This window comes from Aphis gossypii, chromosome X (assembly GCF_020184175.1).
Source record: "Aphis gossypii isolate Hap1 chromosome X, ASM2018417v2, whole genome shotgun sequence".
Classification (NCBI taxonomy): domain Eukaryota; kingdom Metazoa; phylum Arthropoda; class Insecta; order Hemiptera; family Aphididae; genus Aphis; species Aphis gossypii.
The window spans coordinates 17,899,339-17,907,468 of NC_065533.1; positions in this window are offsets into that span (position 1 = coordinate 17,899,339).

Genomic DNA, 8,130 nt, shown 5'->3' on the forward strand with positions numbered 1-8,130 from the left:
GTAATTGTACATAAGGTAACTGAACCATGGTTATCATACTCCAAGAATGTCAAACACCATAAATATCCAATTAAAGACGTTCGAACATTCACTCCTCAGGTAAATGACAATAAAATTTGTCCGTTAAAATATTCACTCAAAAAATTGACTCCCTTCCAAAAATCGAATATTAGGAAATTTGAGAAAAATTTATTGTTAGAAATATCAAATAATAAATTAAAATAAATCATATGAAAAATTTATAAATTAGTATATATTGTTATTTCCTTATTATGTGTATTATCTATAAGTAATATATTATATTATATATAATATATATGTATTATGTATTATCTATATACAATGTTCACTATTTCCAAGGTTTAATGACACGGAAACCCCACAAAAAAAAATATAACAAACCGATATGACTGTTGTTTGCGTTTTGTTTTTTATTTTTTTTAAACCTATTTTAGGTATTTATCGTCATAAAAAATATTTTTTCGTATTAATTAAAAAAATATGAAATAACTATAGAACTATGAAAAAAGTTCAGTCATACCAAGTTAGTTACACAATTATATTATGCTGATTGCATTATTATGAAAGAGCCAATTTATGTTATTACAGAATTAATGAAAAATGGAAGTTTATTTGAATTTTTACAAGGTATCTAAGTTTTGATTGTTGTATTTTTGATATAACACCTAAAAACATTTAAACATTTGTGTATGTTTATAGTTTTAGTTTGAAAGATTTGAAATAAAAAGTTAATATTTTTTAGCTTATGCAAATTGATTGTTGCATATTTACACACATACAAAAATTAAAAAACAGTTTTAATTTTTTTTAAATTTTTTATAATTATTTTATTCAATAATTCAAATTATATTTAAAGAACAGTTAGAGCTTTTTGTGATGGATTAAGTTTGAAATATTTGATATGAAATGTGAGTATTTTTTTTTTATTATTTTAAATTGATTGGCAGGTGCGGGTGCAATTGTTCATGGTGCAGGCGAACCTGTCGGCCGCATCTCCGGCAGTAGTGATTGCCACAGTACATTTGTGGCTGCCCGGTCTGACCCCCAGCAGTGCATCGATAGTAGGTGTCTGCCAAGCGACTGCTTAGCACTAGTCCAAACCTCAGCTCTGAATTTCGCTGAACAGTCAACATGAGTGCAGGTGATCGTGGCCGGTGGAGGGAAGAAGTATATCAGCGTGTCGCCATTTAATTGCGGTTGCTTCCTCACGACCGTTGTGCCCGCGACGTTCTGGGGAGACGGGCCGGCGACTCTGCCCGGTCCGGTTTGGCAGGTTAACGGCTGGCTGCACGTCCTTCTTTGTGGTGCTGTGGCTGTGATGTGTGGTCCCGTGTTCGTGGTGGTCGGCGCTGGCTCGGCATCGTTCCTGGTGGACGTCCCGGGGATTTGGCTCGACTCGGTATGTTCTGCTGTTGCCGTCTGACGACTGACGAATCACCCTCCTGCTCATGACTGCATGCTTACGTCAGCGGCCAAGACTCACATAGCGGGTGTGTGTATTTGTTAGTGATTTAAAGTATTGCGCCGTATGTTTTTCGTGTATTGCACCACGTTTTAGCAGGCAGAGTATGGACCCGACTTGGGGCCGAGGGACTCCGCTTCTTAGGTGTGCCACCACCAAACGAATTTTTAACGTAGATTGCGCTACGGGTAGTTTGAGTAGATACCTACTACTATGGTTAGAGTGTGTTTCACCACTTGTCGAACACAACCTAGACCTCACCTTCTACGTTCGGGTAATTTATTCAATTTCCGGAGGCTGGCTCAGCACGAAGGCGTGGTACGGATACCAAAGCCTATCGAGGAAAAGGTCGGGTTCGACGCGCAATACAATAAACACAAATATACAAATACACAAATACACAAACCCGTAAAAATTCACAAATCGAGTTATACTAGTTACCGGTTGATCGATCAAAGCATATGTTATGCGGGATCTGCTGTTTCAGGCCGCAGAACAGAATCGTGTAAAGTTCGGGGTTTGCACTCACCGAAAAATGACTCAACGCTAGTTAAGCTGATAAGAACAGATTTTTATTTGTAGAATATTTTATGGTGACTAACAAGTATAAGGGGGTATTACAGTTGAGGGGGGATACATAATTGTGTAGGGATATATAGGTAAATTTTAATTATAATATAGTAATATAATAATAAAGTATATATAAACCAGTTGCTTATGCTTGCAGAACCCTCTGAGGAATATCGGTGAGGTGCTGGATGTATATGTCCCTTGAAAACCCGATCACCTCACTGACGCAAAGCTTTCTCATCATTTCTTCGCTCGTCTGTTTGTATCTTTCTAACCGTTCGTCTGCAGAGGCTTTGAAGGCATTGATCCGATTGTCGAAAGGTATGGACACGTCTATGATGTATATCTTCTTGCCCTTTTTGATGACTAGATCAGGGCGGAGTCCGCCACTGCCGCACACCTGGTACTCAAATAAAATCTCGCACCTACTTTACGCTGCCTTTTTTAACCTTGTGGCCACCGAGTTGTGGCGTGCCAGGTAGAGGCTGGTATACCGCATGCAGTGGTCGACGACGTGGGTGAGGCTTTCTGTAATGTAGCCACATCGTCGACACCGGCGGTCTCCAGCAGACCTCCAAGAAGCGGAGCCATTCAATGGTACAAGGTTTAGTCTAGCTCGGTGTATAAATCTCCAATCAGCAAATCTGATATAGTCACTATTGCGCAGAAAATGTGTAGAAGCCAGATGTGCTGCTGCGCATTCCACTGCTCTGCCTTGATCTGGTTTTGCAATGAGGTCCGAGCTTCTGCCCAGGCGGAGGTCGTTTCGCAACGAACGCATCACCGCCCGCCTGTGTTTGAGGGTCAGGGTGGTATCTCGATGGGTAATTTTTACTGAGCCGTTCTCTAGATCCCACAGAACCTTCATGCGTTTTGAGGCCATCCTTGCTCGGGACCACACTCCTCTATCACCGGTTCCCCTGGTTGAGCCGAACTGGCCCCCCTCTTCTCCCGTAAGTTATTGTTCGACCTCTTCGGTCGACGGAGGTTTACCAATTCGGTTCTGCGTGGTTGTGAACACATGGCTTCTGGCATCCGTGGCCACTCGTATATCGGGAGTAGATAGTAATTTGAAAGCGCTATCAACGGCCGCTATATCCGAGTCTTCCGCTAACAGCCTAATCCCACAGCACCCCCTATCGGTACTGCCATACAAGTAATCGTCTGCGGCTTCTTGCGGGACATATAGTGTTGTTTTAACTTCAGGTCTTATAATTTTGTCGATATTTTCCCATGTAGTCTTCTGAAAGGTTCCCAATCTCATTAAATGAACCGTTGATGGGAAAAAGAAGGTCTTTTATGCGCCAAGACTTTGTCATGGTGCCAACTTGCTGCGCATAATGGCAAGCCCGATGTCCGATATCTGTTTAAGGGGCGCCATGTTAGGAACGATGTTGAAGCCCACTTGTGCACCTAGGAATGATGCAGCCTCACCTCCCTGTAGCGGTTCAATGTAATGCTCCCTTATTTTGACTGTTGACTGATGGACTCCAACCGGTGTTTTTCCCGACATGTGTAACTAGGCACATTTGCCGGGGTTAATTTTGAGCCCGAGTCTCTTTAGCTCGGCGTCCGTGGTGTTGATTTTAGCCTGTAAGTCTTCCGGGTTGTCCTCAAGCAGGCATAGATCATCGGCAAAGGCGAGCACACTGTGCTCCTCAGAGCCGTCTTGGAGGGTCCTGACCACCGGGTCGATCGCTAAAATAAACAACAGGCCGCTGAGAGGGCACCCCTGTCTTATCCCAGACCTGACGGGTATACTATTTGTCGTGACACTGGACGTTGTCACCTTGGATGAAGTACCGGTGTACATATCCTCGACAATCTGCAGTAGGCCATCTCCCACACCGCTGCTCAAAATGGCCGTGATCAATGCGTCATGCGGGACCTCACCAAACGCGTTTGAAACATCCAGCCATACGACACAATAGTCTCCTTTTAGAGTGCGCGCGATCTCGAGGCGTTGCTGGAGTGTGTAGACATGCTCGAAGGCGCCGTTTGCCAGAAGGAAGCCTTTCTGGCAATGACTTATGACTTCCTTGGCTACCAACCATTGTGTCACTCTGCTGGCAAGACAGCCCGTGTATAATTTGTACAGAGTGCGGCAGAGGGCAATCGGTCTCCAGTTTGATATTACATCTTGGTCGCCTTTCTTGTGGATCAATATTGTTTTGGTAGTTTTCCAAGATTCCGGTATCCTGTGGTGTTTTAGACATGTGTTTAAGAGCATGGCAAGGAGGCTACAAGAGGGGTCGAGTCTTTTCCAGTGTACATAAGTCAGCCCATCATCCCCCGGCGACGGGGTTTCAAACTTGCGCAGCCGTTTGCAAACTTCCTGTGCCTCTAACGGGAGGAGATGCACTGGCTTGAGGTCGTGTTGTGGGTAGATGGTTGGGTCGCAAGACGAGGGGCCCCATGACTCCTTAAAATGCTGCTCCGCTCTTTCCACTGGTATGTCCTACTTCAGGCTCTCGCCAGCCAAAATCAATCTTACTGCTTGTCGTCTGTTACGTCTATATAGTTTTTGTATTTTCTGCGCGTCCTCAGGGTCGAATGGTGCGCGTTTAGTTAACTGGGTGGCTTCTCTTGATGGTAGCTTTACAATCTTAGCTGCCTCGATCGTGATGTCATCGAGGAGCGAGCAGAAAGAAGCCCAGGTGTTGTCATTCACTGGTGCTCTGGAAATCACGCGGGCGTCGAAAAGGAAGGCATGGATTGGGGTCGTATCATCCGGAGAAAGAATGGTGTCCAGGTCCTCGTTGCCAGGTCTCGATATGTCAGCTTCGTCTTCGACCAGATCAACCTCGATGTCACCGTGGTCGTCGTCCTCAATGGTGGAACCGTCCGACACTAGAGAGATGTCATCGTCATCGTCGGTGTTAGTTGTGACGAGGGGCTCCTCATGATCTGGGATTGGGCGGCTGTATTATCCACCATGTGGTCTAATTCTGGGTTACCAGAGTCGTTGTTCTCAGATGTGAAAGTATCTTCCACGCCGGCTGGAAGAAGTCCCGAGGAGGCGGTCGTTGAGGGAGTTGCTGACGATCCTGTGGTGTTGGTATCCGATGTAATATATGACAGGCTATTCATGGTGGTGTCTACAGAGGTCATACTATGTTCGGGGCTCGAGTACATGTTCTCAGGCGAAGCGGGCTAACCTAACCTGGGGCTGATGGGTCTGATAGCGTCACCTCCTCTGGCTACTCTTGGGGCAGGGTTTGCTCTGAGCCGCTGCCTAACTGCTGGTTGTAGTAGAGGTACATTTGCCATATCCGTTGCAGCCCGGAGCTGGTGGCTGCGCATGTGGTTAGCTAGGCCCTGCTTTGATGGGTAAGTGCGTGTGCAATCAATCATGGTACAGACGAACCTGTCAGCTGCACCTCCATCATTAGCAATTGCCACAGTGCATTTGTGACTGCCCGGTCTGACCCCCAGCGTTGCGTCGCAGCCGGTGCATTTCACCACCGTTGTGGTCGGCACCAGGTGCATTGATAACAGGTGTCTGCCAATCGACTGCTTGGCACTGGTCCATACCTCGGCTCTAAATTTAGCTGAACAGTCACCATGAGGGCAGGTGATCGTGACCGGAGGAGGGAAGAAGTATGTTAGCGTGTCGCCGTTTATTTGTGGTTGCTTCCTCGCGACCTAAGTGCCCGTGGCGTTTTGGGGAGACGGGCCGGCGACTCTGCCCGGTCTGGTTTGGCTGGATGGCGGCTGGCTGCTCGTCCTTCTCCGTGGCGCCGTGGCTGTGGTGGTGGGAGCTGGGTCGGCATCATTCCTGGTGGACGGCCAGGGGATTTGGCTTGATCCGGTATAACCTACTGTTGCCGTTTGACGTGTCACCCTCCTGCTCATGACCGTGTGCTAAAGGCAGCGGCCGAGACTCGCACAGTGGGTGTGTGTATTTACTAGGAATTGAGTTATTGCGCCGTATGTTTTACGTGTATTGCACCATGTTATGGCAGGCAGAGTATGGGCCCAACCTGGGGCCGAGGGACTCCGCTTTTTAGATGTGCCACCACCGCGCGTATTTTTTACGTAGATTGCGCTACGGGTAGTTTTAGAAGGTACCTGCTACTATGGGTTAAAGTGTGTTTCGCCACTTTGTTGAACACAACCTAGACCTCACCTTCTACCTCCGGGTAATTTGTGCAATTTCCGGAGGCTGGCTCAGCACGAGGGCGTGATACGGGTATCTAAGCCTATCAAGGAAAAGGTTGGGTTCAACGCGCAATACAAAAAACACAAGTAAAGACAACATAAAAAATCACAATGGGATCGAGTTACAGCTCGGGACGTATCAAAACTATGACCAGAAGTGCATGTTATGCGGGATCCGCCTCAGCAGCCCGTCCTACGCAGTGTAATTTCAGGAGTCGAGTTTTCACTCAGACACCTAGAAAATAAGTGACAACGATGGTTAAGCTGATAAGAACAGAGTTTATTTATAAAATTTTTAAGTAATGTGACACATCAATGGGGAGAATAAAAGTTTAAGAAAAAATTACAATATAAAATAAAGACCCAAAAAGGTAACAAAATAGTACTGATATAGGGGGGGACACATAATTGTGGAAAACATGTTTTTTAAAACAAATTATGGCATAAACAAAATACATAGATAAATAATTCAATGAGTAACATTAATAAACAAGAAAAAAGAAAAATATGTACACAAAAACAAAGACAGAAGAAAAAGAGCACCAAGGACATCACGGGGAGGAACACCTCAACCCCTCACCTGCCGGACCCCAGACAGGTGTTCAATATAGATGTCCCGGCTTGCGGCAATCGTGTCGCTGACACATAGCCTCCTCATCAGCGCCGCATATGACCGGCTACACAGCACACGCATGAATGGATCGTTGTTAGGATCCCATGAGCCAAGAGCACCCACGATCATCGGAACTACTGATGCTGCACAGCCATACTGGTCCGCCCTCTCGACTTTCAACTGTTCATACTTCACTTTCTTCTCCGTTGCCGCTGCTCTGAAGGCTTCAAGGCGGTTGTCGAACGGTACGGTGACGTCCACAATGTAAATGTTTGGGCCCTTCTTCAGAACTAGATCCGGTCTCAGGCCCTGGTTACCCATGACCTGATTCTCGGAGAGGACCTCAAACCTTGTGGACGCTGCCTTCTTGATTCTGGCGACTATGGCGTTATGCCTCGCCATGTATAGCGCGGTGTACCGCATACAGTGATCGACGACATGGGATAAGCTTTCTGTAATGTACCCACATCGTCTACACCTGCGGTCACCGGCTCTCCATGACGAGGAGCCATTCAACGGCACGAGGTTCAGCCTCGCCCGATGGACAAAACGCCAGTCGGCGAACCTCGTGAAGTCGCCATCACTCAAGAAGTGGGAGGAGGCAGGGTGGGCGGCAACACACTCAACGGCTCTGCCCTGATCAGGTTTTGCGATCAGGGCATCGCTTCGGTTGAGCCGGAGTGTGTTACTTATGGTCCTCATGACCGCCCTCCTGTGCTTACTCACCAAAACCGTACCTTCGTGTGTGATCGAGGGGGCACCACTAAGAGACCAACCGACACTAAGTCGCTTGGATGCGTTCCGCGCCCTTGACCACACACTACTGACTCCCGTGCCCCTCACCGCCCGGAAAACGCTTTCATCCTCCCCGGTCAGGTATGACGGGACCTCCTGGACAGACGGATCCTTCTGTATCCTCCGTCTGGTGACCTCCTCGACATGGTCGGCCGCTTCCGCTGCAACTCGTTGATCCGAGGAAGTGATCAACTTGAAGGCGCTATCCACTGCGGCGATGTCGGCGTTCTCCGCAAGCAGCCTGACACCACAGCACCCTCGCTTGGTGGACCCGTAAATATACTCGCCGACGCCTCCTGTGGTAAATACAAAGTTGCCTTAATCTCCGGTCTTAAAATGCTATCTACTTTAGCCCAATCCGTCTTCGGGAATGTCCCTAAACGCTGCAGGTGGACAGTCGATGGGTAGAAAAATGTCTTCAGCGCGTCCATCCTCTCCCACGGGGCCAGCTTGCTCCTCGCTATGCGTAGGCCAATATCAATTATTTCTGCAAGGGTGGATAACGGTG